This window comes from Panulirus ornatus, chromosome 1 (assembly GCF_036320965.1).
Source record: "Panulirus ornatus isolate Po-2019 chromosome 1, ASM3632096v1, whole genome shotgun sequence".
NCBI lineage: Eukaryota > Metazoa > Arthropoda > Malacostraca > Decapoda > Palinuridae > Panulirus > Panulirus ornatus.
In genome coordinates, this window is record NC_092224.1 from 33,509,160 (window position 1) to 33,531,945 (window position 22,786).

At 44.4% G+C, this 22,786-nt stretch overlaps 1 long non-coding RNA gene across 1 annotated transcript in view; it reads left to right on the forward strand.

Moving 5' to 3' along the window:
* Positions 1 to 22,786, forward strand: part of LOC139749843 (uncharacterized) — a 52,762-nt gene that overhangs the window by 17,935 nt on the left and 12,041 nt on the right. The window contains exon 3 of the long non-coding RNA XR_011713053.1: positions 15,927 to 16,080. This is a non-coding gene — a long non-coding RNA (uncharacterized lncRNA). The remainder of the gene's footprint in view (positions 1 to 15,926; positions 16,081 to 22,786) is intronic.

The window sequence follows — 22,786 nt, forward strand, 5'->3', positions numbered from 1 at the left end:
CTCTCTCTCTCTCTCTCTCTCTGTGTTACTGGAGGAGATCATTCCACTTGTGTTACCTCGTTTCTTAACCTTGTATAAATGTACCATCGCTTTGGCTGTTATGTGTAGACACACACACACACACACACACACACACACACACACACACACACACACACACACACACGTACGCCCCATCCAAGTGTGTGTGCGTGCTTGTGTGTGTGTGTGTGTGTGTGTGATTGTGTGTGTGTGTGTGTGTGTGTGTGTGTGTGTGTGTGTGTGTGTGTGTGTGTTTAAGCACTATCGTTATAATTATGAAGGACGGCAAAGGTGTCGGGACGGGCTACGAAAAGGAACATTTTGACCCTATCTTCTGAAAACATTCCCACGTAACTGTTTACCAGCAAGATAGGGGAAGGTGGGGATGTGGGCGATGACCCCCAACCATCAACTTGCGCCTAAGAATTTCTATAATAAAAAAAAAAAATCAGACTATCAGAGACAGAGGAAAACCTCAGACCATCGAGGTCGGTATAACATTATCTTCATACTAAGTATCTGCATCAGACTGCAGGTCACGATCGTCGATTTTCTTCAATGAGGAATACTTAGATGGATATTTGTCTTATTCCAAAGTACGTGTTCATTCTTGACATCATGACTGTCTCTGCTGATATCTTCAGAGCAATGGAGGGCGTTCTCATTGCTCAGTAATAATGAATATGGCAGTTGTTTTTTCAGTCTTTCACCAGTCCCCTCATTCCTGGGCAGATGTTCGTCCTGAAGCTACGCATTGTAGCATGGCTTCGGGAGCATATGGAATGGTAATTACTGCAGACTCTGCACTGATTCCAGTACTCTACTGGTCGTACTGCCAGCAGCAGCTCCTCCTATGTCGTTTCTCGATCGCTCTTACCCCGTCGTGTCACAAGCGACGTGACTGTACGTTCCACCGTCATCATTCCTTGTTGCTCTGGTGTTGTGTCACGATCCTCCTCTGTCACACACTTGATCTCTTGTTATCTATACTGTTGTCACGGATTTCTCCGTTGTTCTGTTTGGTGACTGCGCTGTCGTGACGGGTGAGGAGGTCCTACCACTGAGGCATCGTCACCGCACACACCTCGCCACCGGCACCGGTGAGAGGCTGCGGTTCGCCCTCGTTAAGGAAAGACGCGGCAGGAGTGGTGCTGGGGATTGGCGACTTGATAGCAACGGGAGCATCAACACCTCGAGCTGGCTGGAAGATGGATGCAGCTCCATCATCAACCCACATCCAATTAACAGGGGGAACAATTGTGGATACGTTCCTATTGGGGATCCGATTCGAACGGTGTGGTCTTTAATGTCCGCCAGTCTGAGTGGCTATAAGATAGCCCCATCTTCGACGCCATCAATACGGCCAGCCTCAGAGCGCGGGTAATAACGACTCGAACTGACGCCGGTAACATTTCGATGGCTGTGGCCACTTATAACCACTCAGAGGCAATCGTAGTCTCTCTCTCTCTCTCTCTCTCTCTCTCTCTCTCTCTCTCTCTCTCTCTCTCTCTCTCTCTCTCTCTTGCCCACCAGCCAACCAACCAATCTCGTCAAACGGCTTCACACAAATTGGGAAATTCTATGAGCCATTTTGGGTCTTTTTTCTTAAAGCGTTTTCACGATGTTGGTTGAGGTAAATGGTGCAGATGGGTGGGGTGTGCGTGTGTGCGTATAGGAGCCGCTCCGATATTCTTTTGAGCATCTGAAGCTATGTGGAGTTGTGGATAGATGGATATGTTGCAGGTGATCACAGTATGAGCGAGAGGTCGCCTTCGACTAAGCTGTGTCGTCGTCAACAGAGAGAAAGGAATAAAGTACAGTAGAGACCTTCTTGTCTCGAGTAAATCCTGGGCTGTAAATATATATATATATATATATATATATATATATATATATATATATATATATATATATATAATATCCATCTAAATATGTTTGTGAACTCGTGTTTCAAGAGCATTGCAGTAACTCTATCAAAGAGAAGACTTTAAAATAACTGCACCAGAATGATCATACATCTAATAGGTTTGAAAGAAAGGAAAAAAAAAAAGAAGGTAAAAAGCCGCGCTGGAATAATCTTTTCCTCCGGAGAGTTTCTTTCCAGAGTCGTAAACCAAGTTAAATATTTCTCTAATCATCGATCTTGGCAACGTGACCGTCGGGATGTGAGAGAGAGAGAGAGAGAGAGAGAGAGAGAGAGAGAGAGAGAGAGAGAGAGAGAGAGAGAGGAGAGTAAGTAATATCACGCTATCGATATCCAGGTGACAACGAAATGTCTACACGCACGTCACCCACGTCTTCCAGTATCGTTCCCGCTGACGACTGGTGAAATACGATCGTGTCCCGCACGTGCGGCACGTTGGTGTCGGTGGGCCACCGCCGCCGCTGCCGCACCCAACCCTCCCTCCCTCCCTCACTACTCCGACACCTTTTTTTTCCCCCTCCCTTAAAGTCTTGCATTCTTAATGACCCTGGCGTACCTCACCCGGGGATGAGGTGTGAGGGCCTACGATGACCGTGCCCCTGATAACATGGTTTATGTCTTATCTCGTCCGGTCATCAATTCGTAATACTTTTCTTTAAGTGTTTTTTTTTTTTAAGAGCCTTGTCTCTTACTCCGGAACTCGAATTGGTACTTACGAGAAAAAGAAAAAGACGAACTCGCATATCTTCGATACACCTGGGGGCCGGACACGAACAGCTGGGGAGTCAATTATACATTGTGTCGAACCTAACGTATTGCATCATTACGGTGAACCACAGGAAGAAATTATTGCTACTGAAAGCATCAAAAGCTACATTTTCTACGTATTTTTCCATCCCCCCCCCCCCCCATGGAATGATGTCCCTTCCTCCTATGGTAGGGCTAGCGATCTTGGTGCCGAACTGATCCATACCTGACCACCAAGCAAAACATATGGGACGTCTTCGATGGGACGGTATTTAAGGACGTCCTCAGTGGAGGATGATAAGCACGCATCCTGGATCTTGACTTCGTTGTATCGGCAAAAAAGAGAAAACAATGGAGCACCTGGGTTGAACCCCAGGGTTGAAGCACAAGACCTGTGTTACCCACTTCCTTTCGTGCCCTTAACCTAGCTGCTTTCTCTTCCTCACCGCACTCCAAAGAACCCTCCAGTAATCCCCTCCCCAAGCTCTCCACCTCCCAAAACCATTCACTCCAATCAACAATCAAAAAAATTTTCTTGGCTCTGTCTCCAGCCATTAGTTTCGTTGTTAGTATCGATGGTAAATGGATCTTAGGGACGTGGGGGATGATATCAACGCTCCATGAGGTTCTCATGATGGATGTACAGTAACTCCTCCTTCATGTGCCTCCCGCGGGCGAAGAACAGGTTGGAACCTCGTTCATTTGAAATCTGGGGATACCTAGACAACTGTCGTAGTGCTTTCTGTGCCATCCATGCGCCACAGCCGTTACATACATATAGAATCCTTGATAAAAGTTAAGTGCACGTAAAATCAATATAAATGTTCCACTCCTTCAAGGAGGGATTTACACACACACACACACACACACACACACACACACACACACACACACACACACACAGGGGCATCCACGGTGTAGCGTTAATGATTTGATCGAGTAAGTACAGGAAGGGTAAGAAAGAGGTTGTGGTAATAGTGTGGTTGAAAGAGCTAAAGTGGATCTGCTGAAATGGTTTGGACATAAGGAAGGAGAGAAGGAGTGAGGAAAGGTTGCCATAGAGATGCGTATGTCAAAAGCGGAGGGAACAGGAAGGCGTGCACGGGATAGAGTGAATTGGGACGGTGTGATATGCAGGGGTCGACGTGCTGTCACCGGACTGAACCAGGGTATGATAAGCGTCCTGAGTAAACCATGAAAAGGTCTTTGGGGCTTGGTTGTGGATAGAGAGTTTTAGCTTTGTTGCAGCATTACTCATGGCAGCTGGAGAATGGATGTGAGCGGATGTGGTCTTTCTTCGCCTGTTCTTGGCATTATCTTGAAACGGCGATCGAGTATGAAGCCCTAAATACATCCACAAAATTCTTTCTCATTTTGCCCCCCAATACGTACATGGGGGCCGGAAATGCCCTGAAACATACAGACTCCCTATTCTCCTTAAACGACTCGTTGTTTGGACCAGTGAAGCTGTCCGTCAGGAAATACAGGAGCGCTGCCTCCTATATGAGGAAGACATGACCTTCGATACCTCCTGCCATTACGTAAAGTCGAACTCGAAGCCTCATACACACTGAAGCTACATCGTTCCAGAGGACGGAAACGAATCACTAAGATATCGAACTCGAAGCCTCATACACAGGGAAGCAACATCGTTCCAGAGGACGGAAACGAATCACTAGACATCGAACTCGAAGCCTCATAGACAGGGAAGCTACATCGTTCTAGAGGACGGAAACGAATCACTAGACTCGAATATCTATTGCGGATGTATGGATATTGTTGGCTTTAATGACTACCTTTATCAAAGTCATTAAGTCGAAGTCGGTTACATATGTCAAAACTCCAATATTTTTTTTTTCCACAACGATTCTCTATGTTAAACATCATCACCGGAACCTCGAACTGTTCGAGTCATTATGAAGCGGGTTGTGCTTCGTCCGTGCCTTGCTATTGCTAATTTTCAAGTATAAGTAACTGCCAATATTTCACTTTTTGAGCAGGTTCCGCTGAGTGGCAATGATCATCTTGGTAGATTTTGAAGGAAAACTCAAAATTTCGCGGTTTATTCAGCGGTGCGGGTGAATGAGCAGGAGATATATTCTTAAACCAGTCTTTAAAAGTTCTGAATATTTGTTAATGTGTGTGTGTGTGTGTGTGTGTGCGTGTGTGTGTGTGTGTGTGTGTGTGTGTGTGTGTGTGTGTGTGTGTGTGTGCGTGTGTGGCTGCGATGACTGTTTGTGTGTTCTGGGAAGAGAGATTTACACACGTGTTGCTCCGTCTCTTAAGTTTATATAGATGTATGAACTATGTCTCCCTTTGGGCGGATACTCAAACACACACACACACACACACACACACACACACACATTACTCGTCGTGCATGATTTCCCCACTCTGAATTAATGTATTTCCTCTCGTAAGTAATTTCTACAACAAGGAAGCCGTCCTTCTGTTGTCTGCCTCCTCTTCCCTACGTTGTGCAGCCTGAGTTTGTCGATGACGTAGAACTGTTGCTCTGGGCTGTTTCACTGTCGCCTTTTTTGATGATATGTCCTGCATTACCATTTCTCCAAATGGTTGTAATTACTTCACTCCCGATGAGATCTGAACATCCCCAGTGACTTATAAGATATTCCCACACGGTGTTGCAGTCCAAACAGTGAGGTGCCATCTGGTCTGTAGGGTCTACGAGGGAGCAGCTCCTTCATGCAACATCCTAATTTCAGACTTGTCATTAGTGGAATTTCATCAGCCATGTATCGCACTAACTTTGGAGGTTGCTTAGGTCCCCTTGTAGACGAATGCCATTTTCTTTTACCACCCTCATGATGGCATCATCCGCAAAAATTTTCAGGTAGGAGTCCAATCCTTCCAGTTAGTTGTTTACCTAGATCAAGAAGAGCAATGGTTCTAGAACCTCACAGTTTGCGATAGGTAAATTCAACCCATTTTGAGAAGGCTTTCCTGAAATAATTACCTTGTTCTCTTCCTCTAAAATGACATATATATCATAGTAGTCACCACCTTATTTCTGCCTGAAGATCCATCTTCTTTTACCAGCCTCCTATGTGTAACATTTCAAAATGCTTTCTGGCATTTCAGACATAGCAGTCAGCCTCCCTTCTCACTTGTCTAAAACGGAGCTCACTCTCTCGTAGAAATAAAAGAGGTTCATTACACACGATCTTTTCCTGAAATCGTGGTGTCTCTCGCTTATGTAAATTCTGCTTTGCATATAGTCATCCATTTACTTTCAGATTATCTTTTCCAGTATTTCACAGACCACTCTCGTCAGGGGAAACAAATCTATAAATCGGCACATCATCCTAGTTTCTTTCCTTAGAGAATTACTTGATGGTTGCATTCTTCCATTCTCGAAGCACTTTGCGTTTCTTCAGCACATAAGGAAACAGTTCACTAGAACTATAGGTCAAGACCCTCTAGTGTTCCGTTTGTCTTTTCTAGATGATTCACTGTTTTCCAAAATCTCCCCTTCATTCTGTCTTACTAGTGTTGGGTGTATAGTGTCTTCCACTGTGAAAACACTCTTTGAGCTTGTCTCTCTGTCCTTTATCATCCTCTGCAAGTCTTCCTCTGAATTGCTAAGCCTGATCTACTGTTCATTAACTGACAGTTTACTCCTGCCGAAGCTATGGAAGAGTCTTGGATTTCCTCCTGCCTTATCCACAAAGTTCTTTCCCAAGTTTCTTCGTTTCTCCATCATGCTATACTAGTTTCTTCCTCTTATACCTTACAAATGTTTATTGGCTAAGGTGGCACCTGCATCTTTTGAAAAAAAGCACATCGCTAAGCCCCTTTGCTTTTATTGAGCCACACTTCCTCTTTTAGCATTCCATTTATATTGGAGGCTAAAAGGATCCCATGTTCCTTGTAAATTTCTGCAGAATCTTCCACCTCAGTGCCCTAGCTATTGGTTGCCGAAGTCCTTTCCAAATTCGTTTTCATACATTCAATCGTACGTTTACGTTATCAAAGAAAATGTTGTTCTGTATAATTTCCACGATTAAATCTCCATCTTTAACTCAGGTTTCGTCGCCGATCTTTTACATCCTCATTAACCACGTAATCATTTCTGTGAATACAAAATCACTTTTTTCCAGATGGTGTATCATACATGATAGTCTCATTATCTACGCTACTATGCATGAAGATAATACTTAGTAATGATGATATATCATTTTCCAAGATACCAGTGTGCTCATTGACACGCTGATATAAGAAATTTTCCACTGAACTTTGTAAGAACGGGTCGTATTCATAGACGATGCGATGGACGATAGACAATGACGCCGTCGCTTCGTCGAGGTAATGCGTCAAGCAGTGCAACGACGCTGATTGGTTTACGACATGGCTTTACGAAGGAATGCTGGAACGAGTGTCCGCTTGCCGTCGTAAGGGGACCTTCCCCTTACGATGAGACCTTACGACGGAAAAACATTCGTTAATACTCGCAATGATAAGCGGTTGAAACTTATCTTTATCAATCACTAGTTCCGGAGTAACAGACAAAGCTCTCAAAAAGACTTAAGAATTGAGCACGACGTTACGGTCCTTGAGCACGACGGTACGATCCTCGTGCAAGAGAGTACAAACAAACCTACAGCACGACATTACGATCATTGAGGACGAGAGTACTGAACATGACCCTACGACCCTCCGATATGAAGGCCTGGCCTTTGACTTGAGACCTTAAGAATTATATCAAAGGCCAGGCCATCATACATAAAGGTAGTACCGTCATCTTCAAGTGGTTGACCAGGTCGCAAGAAAAAAGAAAAAAAATAAGCAAATCTCATGCTGTTTGTTTTCTCAAGATTTTCTTGTTCTGGAGTGTAGCACACATTTTGGATCTCCTGCAAGAGTGAGAGAGAGAGAGAGAGAGAGAGAGAGAGAGAGAGAGAGAGAGAGAGAGAGAGAGAGAGAGAGATGGCGATGAATGTAAACCAGAGCAGATACCGTTTGGGGATTTTAATGCGTTGAACATGATTAATCGGTTTTTGGCCAGACCACAAAATATTCTTTCCAGGATGTCAGTTTTGAGTTTGGAAATGCAAGAGATCTGGAATGTGGCAAACTCAAAAGCAATAACACGTCACTGATGGAGCGTACTTGACTTTCACCTGGAACTTGCAAGAGACACTTTAGAATGAGTAATTTTTCATTGATGAATCACATGAACAATATGGACGCAAGGGCTGAAGCAATTTCAAGTTCTGCAATAACGACGCTGGAAAAACATAAATTTTCTTTGTGAGTTTAGGATTAGCTCTTGTGAACAAAGCCTCTTCTGAGAAAACAGGGTCGAGACAAAACAAAATTCGTAACAAATCTAGATTTTCCAATGGCATACAGCTCCTGGGCCATAAGTGAATATTTCAGAGAGGTTTTTTTGACTTGTTTCAGAGGCAAACATGGGAAGCATACCTTCGGTCTCTTGATGTTGTACCGTAAATCATGTGGGTACGTATGTATCTGTATACTGACTTTATCATCTGCGCCAGTTTCATATTCACGGCTGTGGGTCAGGCACAGAAAAGGTTAACCCTTGGAAACCTCTCGCATGCGACCTCAACCCCAACCCACGTCCAGTGTTGAAAAGTCCAGTGTTGAAAAGCCCAGTGTTGAAAAACCCAGTGTTGAAAAGTCCAGTGTTGAAAAGTGAAACAGAGAGACTTTCACATTTACATAAGAGTGGATATTAATCTTTCACTTTTTTCTTCCTCAAATGTATTTCGATATGATGTAAGACTGCTTTATGAAGCTGCGACCTATGAGAAATTTGTGCATAGGTGAAAGTATGCAGTGATCTTGGCGTTACGGGATCGCCAGGGTGCTTGTGGCTATGCAGCGAGTAAAAAAAAAATCAACTTCGGTCAGGTTGTTGCAGTGTTCCATGGACGGAAATGAGTACAGTCTCGTCGCAGAACTTGTCGCTCCTAAGGAGATTATCATTCCCTTTGCTACGGGTCATGGTGCAGCGCTGAAGTTGCAGGCGTTGCAAGAAAAAAAAAAGCTCTAGGATTACAGAAAACAGATGGTTAAAGAAAAGAATGACTCGTGTGCTATTAGCGCATCCGTCCTTTTGCTCACTTCAAAAGGATGGCAACATCAGGTGAGGGAGGTATTGCAAAAAGTTCTTTAGTGAACGTTTTATTGACGTCAATTATGATTTTGCCATCGTTCTTTTAACCACCATTCGATCTCTATCAGTGCACAGCAGAATATTAGAGAGAGAGAGAGAGAGAGAGTGTTTCAGTGCGGAAACTCCTTTGATGACTGCTTCCGTTTGCATATGATCTCCTGTCAGGAATGTTATGTATGTGTGTGCTTCCGTGCGTGTGTTGCTGTGTTCTTCATGGCACCGCCAGTAACAGCTTGTCTCCAGCAGCGTCACCACAATAACCCATTAGGCTGTCAACAGTGTACCGACCATCCATCATCCCCCAGCAGGGGAGCCAAGTGACCACGCTGCACGTACCCCCTACCACTACCATCTTCTCACAAGCTGTGTGAAGAAGACCCACCTTACTGCTACCATTTTCCCCCCGTCACTACGTGAAGACCCAGTGTACCATCCTCATCTCTCTCCACCCTACGTGAAGACTCACCCTACCCACACTACAGGAAGACCCTCCTTACACCCATTTTCCTCGAAGATCTTCCTTTCAACTCGTTCTCTTGAAGACCCAACCGACTCTACATATATTTCCTTGAAGTTCCAACCTCGTTCATTTCCTTCCACACCCACTCTACATTTCCTTCAGTTGGAGATCCACCCAATAAATTTCATTCATTGAAGATGCACCCTACATATCCATTCCTACCCAAAATTTGCTTTCCTTGGAGATCCACCTTACATTTCCTTTCGTTGAAAATCCGCCCGATATTTCCTTCCCTCGAAAATCAACCTTACTCATTCCTCTCCTTTTTATGAGTGGGAACAATACAAAACTCTCCAGTTTTTATGGTAAATTTAGGTTGGGAACTGGAGCTAAGTAGCCAATAACCAGAGCTTTGCAATAAAAGGTTATGTGACATTTACAGAGAAGGAAGAGGAACATAGAAGCCTTAAACCTCAAACCAAGAGAGAGAGTTTTAAGCAACACGAATGTGATTCACTAGAAGATCCCCAATAAACAGAAAAGACCTCTGGGATGTATTTCAAGTTTCAAGAATTTCCTTCTCAAAACGTCACTGGAGAAAGCCAAAGCGCCAAGGAAGTGAAGGAGGGTAAACGTCATACTTACTATTACACAAGAGAACAGGAGGAGGTGTTGAACTACAGACCTGTCTTTCTGGCGATTGTTGTCTTTTAAGTCGTTGGTAAAGTTAAGCAAGAAAGCAAATGTTAGACTTCCTCAGACGTAAGACTACCCGAGTGAGAGACTAACATGGTTTCGTAGAAAGATGGTCATGTGTAATGAACCTCTTCGATTTCTACGAGTGAGGAAGCTCCGTTTTAGACAAAAGAGAAGACTGTGTGGATTGTCTGTATATCTGACCTGCCAGAAAGCGTTTGACACTATCCCAAATAGGTGGATGGTAAAGAAGCTGGATGTTCAAGCAGAAATAAGGATAGCTTAATCCTTAATCGACGGACAGATTATTTTATTGGAATGGATCAAAGGACACACGTCAAAAGGACCTTCTCGGAATGGGACGAGGTCACTAGTAGCGTGCCAAAAGATGTCCAAATGGCAGAGGACGCAGGCAGCAAACGCGGACAGAAGACGCGATCAGGTTGGCTAGCTTCTTGGTGCCTAGTTGTGTACACGCACAATATGAATGATGATACTGAAATATTTTTTCTTTCTGTTCGAGGAAATCGGAACATTTCATGATATACGCTGATGATGCAGTACAGACAGCCATCGCAAGCATGACGGAACGGCCCATGTGACGCACGACGATGCTGACGGCCCATGAGAACGCACGACGGTGCGGCCTATGAGCACGCACGACGATACGAACAGCCCATGAGGATGATGGCCCAGCTTTTGACCCGACTCCTACGGGGTAGGTTAAAGGCCAGGCTGGAATACCCAAGGGTTCTACCGCAGCGCTCAGGTATCATGTCTTCAAGTTGAACGGGTCAAAGATCCTCGGCAGTTTACTGTAAAAGAAGAAATACCCATTACTCAGAATTACACACAAAAAAGAAGAGGGAAGGAAGTCATGCAGTCTCTTTCCGTAACCTTTCGTCAATTGTACGCTGGAGGACAAGAAAACACCAACTGTTTTTATAGCTATTCGTCGACTGTGAAGATATTTCACGTCATTTACGAAACCGTAAGACAATCTACGGTACGTTACTCTGGCTACTATATGATCATCAGTATACATAGAGTAGAATATTAAAGTCCCCACTGCATCTGAAGGAATGTTTCATTCATTACTTCTTTTATATTTATAAACCATTTCATTCGGTATGGTTTTGCGCTCGTTTGTAGTTCGCATAGCCTGTACATTGCACTGCTCACTCAAAGACAGCAATACAGTCCATGCTATAGTCCATACAAAGGTCCATTACTCCACCATAAGCCAGTGTTGTTGATGATTGTCACCTTAGGTTACTCCTCACATTTCGGTATAGCTCGATCATAACTGTTGTACTCTTTATGTATCACTCCCCTTGCGGGCGTCTCATTTAGCTCTGCTGGGCACACGGTAATACAGCTCACTCGGTGAATATCTCTTGCTCTACTGATACATCCTCCATAGAATACCTCCTTATATGCTTCATGATACATGAGAATATAACCTCCAAAGTACACCTCATGTACTACTACTACTACTACGACAACACCTCAAGACACATAACACTGAACAATATACCTCGCTCCTTACCGCTATACTCTTCATTCTTCACTTTACACATATTACTACTCAAGTTCCTGACGCGTTACTGCTATACATTCCAAGGAACACTTCACATCCATGTATATATACTCGGTCTTTACTGTCTCACCGCTGACGGTAAGACCCGTATATACTCTCATGTATGAATAGGTAATTATGTGTATCAGTTATTACAGAAAGGAATCACACACACACACACACACACACACACACACACACACACACACACACACACACACACACACACACACACTGGGGCTGGACCCCTGTGGGTTCGAGTCGTGGGCCCGGCAGGTCGGGCCTACATCCCACCCAGGTGTTCATCATCTCCCCTGGGCTGGTCGATAAATAGGTACCTGACTGGTGTGTGTGTGTGTGTGTGTGTGTGTGTGTGTGTATGTGTGTGTGCATAAATACATAAGATTGAATTCATGATACATGTATACAAGGTTAAGAGGCGGGGCAACTTTCTCCTCGTTACACACAAACAATAATCACACACACGCACGCGAGGCCTCTATTCAGCAGAAGACTTGTGGACACTTGGGAAGAACTGATCGACGAGGAAGTAAGTACGAGAAACATCAGCAAATTCAAAGGTATAGGTCATGTAAAAAAAGGACGATAAGTGGCAGTGGACCACTCCCTCTCTCTATGTACGAGTAGGGCATAAAAGAGGTAAATCAACTAATAGGGCCTTCAGAGTTTAGTAATGTGATCTCCGTGTATTTGTTTTGGTGTGAGGGGAAGATGGGATCAGTTCGTGAGTGATGGTAGAAAAGCATTGTGGGTTGTGTTATGAGGAGTGGTGGTAATGAGTGTGAGTGAGGTCTTGCCGTATCGCTGAGTGAGGGACACTCCAGTATACGTGGCAGTGATGAGAGAGATGTGCTGGGTGCGTGGCAGCAAGGTGCGTGGTATATCTTGAGGTGCGTGGCAGCAACGTGTATGGTATATCTTGAGGTGCGTGGCAGCAAAGTGCGTGGTGTATCTTAGGGTGCGTGGCAGGAGGAGGCGTGGGTTTGAGGTGCGTGGCAGCAAAGTGCGTGGTGTATCTTAGGGTGCGTGGCAGGAGGAGGCGTGGGTTACCGTTGGGTGCAGAGTGTGAGGAGTGTACCGTGAGGTGCGTGGCAGCAAGGAGTGCGGTGTACCGATGGAGGGTGTTCGGGGGTGGAGGAGGTGTGGGGGAGATATCAGCGCCGGCTCATTAGGACGTCGGGTGTAGTGCGTGGGGGGGTGGTAGTGAGTGGTTGAGGGGGCGGTGACTATGCTCAGCTCAGCACGTCACACAGTGGGTGGCCAGGCGTGCCACCCTCCCAGCCACCCGCTGCCACCCAGCCACCTGCTCCCACCGCTACTCTGCGGAGCTAAAATGGCCGCCCTATACCGACCCTGTGATGGCTCTCCAAGCCTCGTCGGGGACCAGACTTTACATGTTCGTGAAGTCGATGTAAAAAAAACTTTGATTTTTGAATTTGCTTTCGGTGGATTATGTGCTTGATTCCTTTCTTTTGCGAGTTTCACTGAATCGGACCAAGATCTATTTGTGATGATATATATATATATATATATATATATATATATATATATATATATATATATATATATATATTATATATATATATATCAGTAGGTCACGCTGATGCGCGTGGTCTTATATTTGCTGATAACCCGAGGAAAAATCTAACACGATAAGTGCCAAGTACACTTTTGTGTGATTACATCGTCGGGAGGTACAAAACGATGCAATTACACGAAACTGCACTTGGGACATGGTTTTTTTTAATTTTTCCCTTGTGGTTCAGTATATATATATATATATATATATATATATATATATATATATATATATATATATATATATATATTGCTCCGTTATACAGTGGACTGAACCATCCTTGTATGGAGTACTATTCTCAAATCTGGAGTGGTTCTAGCTCTGCATTCTTAATCAGGAAAGTTCAATCAAAAGCGGTCCGACTTATAGACTGTCCCAGGCTAACATTCAATCTTGACCCCCTTGCCCTACGCCGCAATGTTGGTTCACTTTCCCTCTTCTATAGGTGTTACTTTGGTTTTTGCTCCCGAGAGCTGGCTGCTTGTGTGCCCCCTCACCACTAGCTAGACCACGCAATACTCGGCAAGCTGCTGCGTCACATAATTACTGTGTGGCCGTTAGCAACTCAAGGGTGGGTCGTTTTGCTAACCTGTTTCTTTCCCTACACCTCGAAACTTTGGAACTCTCTACCCTCTCATGTCTTTCCAAATAACAGGGTTTTCACTTCCTGCAAGATTCCTAGATATTTTCCTTTCTCTTCTCTTTTTCCTCTCATTAACCTCTTTATATTTCGATTAAGGGCTGGCCCTGATGTGAACTTTTGTCTGGGACTGGAGCTTCCAACGTTTATATATTATATATATATATATATATATATATATATATATATATATATATATATATATATATATATATATATATATATAGGCACCTTTCCTTCCAGCAGCCCCTTCTAAGACTACATATCACCACCTTAGCATGGCTGACTGGAATAATCTACGAAAATTCCTTTTTTAATTTCCTTCGGTGAATTACTGTCTCATGTGATGATGTTTCTGTCTATACCAGGCACATATTAGAAGTTACTGCCGCAGTAATGGAAACATTTATCCCCTCTTCCTCGGTGGCCACCACCTCTTCCAGTCCGTGGTTCAACCGTTCCTGTTCTCAGGCCATTTAGGCCAGACAGGCATGATATCGGGCTTGGAAAAACTTTTCTTCCTCCGACTCCCATTCAGCATTCATTACTGCCCGTAATAGCTGCAGGCACGTGCTCCGTGAGGCAAAGCGTTCCTTTACTCTAATTAAGTGCGATAACCTCTCCTCGTCATCCGTTGATAGATCTTTCTGGTCTTTAGCTGAAGGGCATCTCTAACAAGTTCTGTCGATCTACCCTTTCTTCACATCACCATCCTGACGGTACTATAGCGTTGAGTCGAAAGCGATCCGTCTTATAAACTTTCCCACGCTAACTACAAAATTTGACCGCTCAATGTTGGTTCACTTTCCCTCTTCTATAGGTATTACTTTGGTTTTTGCTACTAAGAGCTGGTTGTCTTCTGTGCCCCTACTGTCAACTAGACCACGCAATACTCGGCAAGCTGCTGCGTCACATGATTACTGTATGGCCGTTGGCAACTCAAGGGTGGGTCGTTTTGATAACTATTTCTTTTCCTGCACCTTGAGACTTTGGAACTCTCTACCCTCTCATGTCTTTCGCGGTGTCACTGACCTGGCACACTTTAAAGGACATTTATTATTTGTCGCTTCCTTCGTAAATACTTTCTCATGTCGCTTCTCTTTCCTTTCTATATTTCTTTGTTTCTATATTTCATTTAAGGCCCGGCCCTGATGTGGTCATTTGTTTGTGACTGGACCATGGCATCCCATACTGTATTATCACTCGCTAAAAGCAAGAACAGGAAGAGGAACCAGACAAGGGTATTACCTCTACGGCTCAGTCGTCTCTGTTCATGACGCTACCTCACTGAGGCGGGAAAGGTGAACAGGTGCGGAAAGACGAGGAAAAAATTTGTGACTGATAATGACATGTTTTACATATTTCACACAGATATATCTATTTTTTCCCCTCATTTTCTGCTTTCAGTTTTGCCGTCGCGGACACGAAGAAATCATTACCAACTTTTGATACTTTTTCTTTTCCAAAAGAATTCCTCAAAATTTACAGATGAAAAACGTTCAGTTTCTACTGATTTCTGAAGTGAACAATTCTATTTTCTTATTTGCTGTCGTATCAAAGAATTGTTTACACCAAGCTGGCCGACCACAGGATTTATGAGAGAGTGGATGTCAGCCGTGGACATATGTGATACACACGAGCACTGAATAACTTGCCTGGATTTGGCATATATTTGTAACTTTTGAGCTGAAAAAATTATATTCTATGCTCGTTTTCATCATTTTTTTGTTCTTTAATGTTATGGTAAACATTCTTTCCGAATATAAAGTGACTGTTTTCACCGTGTGGTTAAGAAAAGAAGTTGAGACGCTATTTTCACCAGATATGAAAGGTGGCCTTACTGACCTCTTCTGTATTACAGTATGGGACAGATATTTTCTGTCTAGACGGTATTGATGTAGTTTTTAGTAACAGCCAAGGTCTAGAGTCCCCGTCTTTCCAGAAGCCCCGTCTCTCCCTCAGCTATCGTCACTACAAGAGATATGAATAGGCAGGTCCCGTCTTGGAGTAGAGGGAGGCAGAGGAGGTTTTAGGGAGTAGCTCTTGCTCCTCTGTAGGTGACGATCTCAAAAATTTACTGATTCCCAAACTTTCAGGTCCTCGCCAGCACCTGGAGGCGTCGCTCCCCTCCCCTGCCTGGCGTAGTGGTACGCGAGTCCAGGCTGGAGTGACCTGTGTCCCCACCGACCTCAGCATTGGCTTATGGCGACTCGTGGACGGTTGGAGCAGTCACCGACTCCTTAAATTCAGGTCAGTTGAAGTTGTTCGTCGCAAATAGGGAAGAACACGTCAGTCAGGGTCAATGTTGGTGGTTGTATGGGAAGGTGTTTTGAGTGGGAGAGTAAGCAATGTACCCCCAGTACAGCCCTGGTCAGGGTGATGCTTATACAATGGTGTGGAAATACATTTTATATTTTATTTTTTCTAGCTAAGTTCTCGTTACGTACTCGAAGAGCACTTGCCCCATGGCATCAGATACGGACTAGATATATTCCACGTAAAAGTTCAAGAATGAGACATTTGATGATTACATCGACTTTGGTGAGACAGTTGACTATTGTTTTGACTTTGGCGAGAAATTTGACGATTGCAATAAGTTTGGCGAGAAATTTGACGATTGATTAAAGCCGACGAAAAATTTGACGATTGCATTAACTTTGGCGAGAAAATTGGCGATTACATTAACTTCTGCGAGAATTTTGACGATTGCATTGATTTTGGCGAGAAGTTTGACGATTACATTAACTTCGGCGAGAAATTTGACGATTACATTAACTTCGGCGAGAAATGTGACGATTGCATTAACTTTGGCGAAAAAATTGACGATTGCACTAACTTCGAAGAGAAGTTTGACGATTGTTTTAACTTCGACATTAAGTTTTCTAATCTAAATAGAGGGCTGGGTATGTTATCGAAATCAACATATGAATGGTGAAAATAACATTTCGTACCGTTTCCACTCAAATGTAAAAGCTATTGGGTTACCTTTAAGCGCATTTTGCTTTGAGGTTGAACTTGTAGGAATTTTAGATTAAGTATTACATTCTTTCATCGCTGAACCTTGTCATAAAAGGAGTAAATCTTCACAGAATTTATTGCATGTGAATAAGGCAAAAGTCTACACTACTGGTAGTATTGCAGAGAACACTAACCACGTTCTCCCTACTCGAAGTCAGACTACTTCCTCCCCACTCGAAGTCAGACTTCTTCCTCCCCACTCGAAGTCAGATAACTCGAGTGACCTTCCCATCGTCCGACTTCATACGTTGTTAGACGTAGTCTCGGTGTCTGCTCTACGTGACATTCGTCATATACGTAGGAACTGGGCTGGAACTGAGCAGAAGCAATATTGGGCTATGGATCCCAATTTTCGTTTTTACCTTGTCACCTTATTCTACCTCTTAGAAGACCCCGCCAACTTTTCGACCTTCCTGAAGACTCCACCAACTTTTTCAGCCAGTCAGAAGACCCCGCTAACATTTTTTGACTTCCCAGAAGACCCCGCCAAGTTTTTCGACCTCCCAGAAGACCCCCGCCAAGTCTTTCGATCTCCCAGAAGACCCCGCCAAGATTTTCGATATCCCAGATGACCCCGCCAAGTCTTTCGATCTCCCAGAAGACCCTGCCAAATCTTTCGACCTCCCAGAAGACCCTGCTATTTCCATCTCTCTCCTAGAAGACCTGCCACCATTTTCTTCCTCTCGGATGATTCGGTTGGTTTCTCTCTCTCTCCCTTTCCTGGCGCCCATAGATCCAACACCTCGGTTTCCTGTCATTACCCACCATTAAATAGCGCGCCTTAAGTCACTGCTCCAGGTTCCTGCTTCCCGAGTCATCGTCAGGTATGTTACGGGACCTCCATTTCACTTCCTCGTGTTACCGTTCCCGCCCGTCATAGTGCTGTTTCCCCACATTACTCTCAGTATTGCTGCTTCCTGCGTTCCCTGGCGTTATATCTTACCCTTTCGCTAATCTTCTCGTTGCCATCATCTGTTCCACAGTCCCCAGTGTTACTGTCAACTGTTCTACCGTCCCTTGTGTTGCTGCCATTCCTTTCGATCTCTGTGTCGCCCCCAGGGTGACTGAAGATTTCACGGGGCCGGGCATCCACCGGGAGGACGGGAAGAATCCGAGATCCAGACGCCATTAAACATCAAAAAGAAAACGTTAAAGTCACTCGTCCATAAACAGGTCCTCCTGTTCTTCGTCATAACGTTCCCGATCTCCTCGTTTTCGTCGCAGCTTTCCCTGCCACACCCCAGTCCACCTCAGGTTCCTGTAATACAATAAAGGGAAGTAACAATCTTTCTTTGCCTTGATGTATCAAGGGAAATTCGCGTCCCGCCAACTTTAAGAGCGCATACAAACCCCCAAGAGATCAGTCGTCGCAAGAGTACCTCCCCCTCTAAACTAGTTCTTATTATATTTCTCTCCTTATCTGTTTCATATCTCGTAGCTTGCCTCTCACTTCTCCTACCCTCTACTCCTTCCGACGCCTTCCCTCCCAACTCCTGCCGACGCAGTTTCTGCCCCTCTCCACGACGAGGAACAACAGAAACGTCGCCACAGGTCTCATGTCAAGCTCCCAGCAAGTCGTCCCGTTGCAGACGTACCGAGCGTGACCGACGCGACTTCCCTGGCGTTCCTAGCCCCTTCAGCACGACGGAATGTCCTTGAGGACGACGATATACGTCTCAAGCACGACGGTACGACCCTTCGTGAATTATCCCCTTTTCTTTTAACTATAGAGTCGAGGAGTTTGAGGTGGCCTCACGCCGCTATATAAAGGACCACCACCACCACCACTTTACAACGCCGCCAATCACGCCATTAAAAGCGCACCATATGACGCCGTCCTTAAGAAATACGTGCCACCGCACCATTACGTAGCGTCATTATTGAACACTGACATAACGACCATTATAGAATACCGGTATGGCTGCCATCACTCACGAAAATCACCGCCCATTACCTGAACGCCAAGTATCGCCTCCATGACGACAGGCCATCAATAACACTAGCGTCACTAAAGACCAATATCTTGGTATGTACTCGCGTTGGATCGACGCCATTAACAAACGCCATTACGAACCCTCCCTGCTGGCGCTATCTCCGTTACCGAGACACGTTAAGAACTTCCTTATTCTTGTGTTAATCAAGTGGACGTTTGTCGTCACTCCCTACATTTCTGCGTCGCCTGTGTAGCATGACACACGTACACAGGGATAACTTCCTTCGCCCGGCATCGTCGCAGTCTGTCCGCGTATACATTCGTCTGCTAATCGAGTATTGAGAAACGGTCGAAGGCTTTGATGATAATCTTGAGCCATCAAGCTATTCGAGACCTGATTCGTCTGATTCGACTCGTAGAAAATGGATGCACACGCGTGGGCAAACGATTTGCCTCGGATCAGGAGGCGAAGCACTTTATATTCAAAAAGGATTGTCGATATATGGAAAGATTTGCCAAGTACAGCTGTTGACAGAAGGACTGTAGATGCGTTTTAAGAATGAACTTGATAAATAGTTCGCTTCAAGTGTATGAATTTGATTATTTGTGCCTCCGTGGTAAAAATGACAATTTGCAGGTCATTCTCCTTGAATTACCTGTGTGCCTTTAAACTTTTACGACACTAATCTGTGAGTCTCTAATTTTTTCCGCTATCACAAATAGCTTGGTAAAGGATCCAATGCTCTCTTACTGTTTGAATTCCTTTTATATTCCTTAGTTATTCTTCTGTCCGTCGTCTGTCAGTCGTGGGGAGTCGCATCTTAACCTACAACTTTGGTCGTAGCTTGAATGGTCGAGATCAGATCCTCACGATTCTTGACGTAGTCGTCTCCCAGTATCATCTCTGGACGTGAATAGTATTAAGGCTCATATAAGCAACTCGAACCTTGATACTGCCCGAGTTGTTCACCTTATAGTCCAATTTAGTCAGGAACTTGCCTGTCTTGGTTCGCAACTTGGAGAAACTGCACCGTTTTCCATGGAGCTTGATACAGACATCAATTATATATATATTATATATATATATATATAATTGTTGCACTCGTCTGTGCGTGTATTAGGGTGATTATTGTTGTGTTACGGGGGGAGAGTTTTACCCTCGTGTTGCCCCGTCTCTTAACCTTGTACATATGTACTGTCTCTTTATGTTAATTCGTACACACACACACACACACACACACACACACACACACACACAGACACACACACACACACACACACACACACACACACACACACAGGCCAAGCTTTATGGTTGATTATCAACATCTTTATGATTTCAAATACGTACTTATATGAGATCACTCATGAAACAGCAGTATACACAGTACCCTAAAATTTGTGCATGCTGTTGCAATACAGTCCCTTAGATATGCACTCGTACGTGAAAAGGCTCAAAAAGCTATTGGTCTTGTATACACGTTTACAGCATAATTTTTCACATGAACTAACCCATAAGTGTTAACATGCAATTACCCCAGACACACACATCTGCACACGCAACATTTGTTTGCCACACGCAAATGTGTGATTATTGGATATATATGACTTGGAGAGAGGCTCTGTATACTTAGCCTTACAATGGTGTATGCCAGGTGATGTACATAAACAAAAGACAGTTTTCACATGTGACCGTAAATGTTTATTTGTATTTCGGGTGTTCATGTGTGTCTCTGGAAGGCACACACACATAAAACTCTCTTCACACACACACACACACACACACATACACACACACACACACACACAACACAATAAAACACACACACACACACACACACACACACACACACACACACACACACACACACACAAAACATGCCCCCCCCCAAAAAAAAAAAAAACACATCCAAGGTAACATGTACAGACTGTATTTCATATTTTGTTTGTTTATCTTTACCACTCGCCATACGTCTTCGAGTGTAAGACTAAGATGCTTCTCTCAGAGTTCCACGTATATTTCTGATCACGTTATTATCTACTGGAAATAACTGCTGAATGTACCGAGGTGTCTGCCTGGGCCAATTGCTTGTTAGCACTTCTGTGTTAGTATACGTGTAAGTTATGATGTATCTATATATGTACCACCACTAAAGTGTTTTATACATATGGGTGTGTGTGTTGACGGGATAACACTGCGAGTTACATGCATTCATTTTGGGTATCACGTATTTTCTGTTTGTTGTTGTGGGGGGGGAAAACGATATCGAGTTTATGTAGTTATGTTGAAAATGGATCATGACTTCCGTTCATAGAAGAACTGGACACCAAAGAAGATGAACTGGAATTGAACTTTACGAAAATACAAATGATCAGCTTTGGTTCTCAACTTTACACTCGAGACATATTTTATGATGAAATACGTCTTACGACATTGAATAACAAGACAAAATATGCAACGGACAACTGAACAAGGTCCACGAGAGGAGAGTAATGGGAAAAAAATGATGTAAATTCATGAAAGAAATGTTAGGTACATCAGATAACACGATATGTTGATGGCTCGGAGCAGGTGGTACGAGGTCTGGGCTTAGGGAGAGGCCAGACCAGGCCAAACCGCAGGGGTGGGGAGAGGCTGTCTCGTGGGGAGAGGCTGTCTCGTGGGGAGAGGCTGTCTCGTGGGGAGTAGTTCCCTGGTGGGGAGAGAGATCTTGATGGGGTGGTGGTTGCCTGTTGCGGAGAGACTCCTTGCTTGAAATAAGGCTCCCTGGGAGTTTGGGCGAGGCTCCTTATTGGGGAGAGGCTGCCTAGTGGGGAGTTGTTCCCTCGGGGAGTAGATTCCCTGGTAGGGTGTGGTTCCCTGTCTTGCTGATGGGGAGAGGCTTCCTGGTGAGGGGGAGACTCGCAGATGGGGAGAGACTCCCTAATGTGTCACCTCGAACATGTAAGAGCCTAGGACGACGTACTGGGGAAGGGGTGACAAGGATAGAGGAAAGAATGGGGAGAATAGGTGGACAAGATAAGGGTGTTAAGAATCTCGGCGGTGAGGGGAGACGGGTGAGGACGAAGGTAAAATGACGGTGAAACAATGGAGGGTAAGAAGTAAAGAGGAAAATGGAGATTGATGGTAAAGAAAAAGGAAAAAAAAATGTATGGAATGTGTAAGGTAAGGTTAAGGGTGGTAGAGGAGGGGTGTGTAGGGGAGAGGTGATGTGGGGGGGTAGCGGGAGATGGTTAAGGGTAAAGTGGAAGGTAGGGGAAGGGGGAGTCCAATGGTAGGCTAAGATGAGAGCTTATGGATAAGGGAAATGTACAAGGCTGAATGGTAGGTAAGGAAGATCAGGGCGTGTGGGTAAGAGCTAAGGGAGGTTACTACAATGAGGAGAAGGGGAGGCACATGGGGGTGGGGTGGGGAACACGATGCTGGGAGAAGGTAAGGGGAGAGGAATTGTACGGTGGAAGGTAAGGGAAGGAGAGGGAACTGAGAGAAAGACTAAGGGTAGTGGAGAGGAACGAGAGGAGGGTACGTAGGAGTGAGTATAAAGGAATGACAGATAACAGAAGACCTGTTGGTCCACGAGATCGTCTGCACCCATAAAGTCCTTCGTGGTAGAAATAGATTAATAGAATAGAGTGGAGTAATAGAATATTTGAAGTCTTTGCCGTGTCTCTTAACCACTCAAATCAATTTGTCGAGATCACTTTGAATCTTTAGGAAGTTTTGATTGGGCTGTTTTTTTCCCCTAATTAAGTACCATCACCAAATTTTGGAATCTTGCCGATGATTCCATTTTTCCAAATGCTGCTCAGGAAGGATTTTTTTGTGACAAGTTACCCACCAGGCGTTGACCAAGTTACCAGGCGTTGACCAAGTTACCAGGCGTTGACCAAGTTACCAGGCGATGACCGAACACTGTTCAAAACCTTTTCTCGAATGAGTGTGGAGGAGTTTGATGACCTTCTTCAAAAAGTGTATGTCTGCCGGAAAAGGCAGGCAGGCAACAC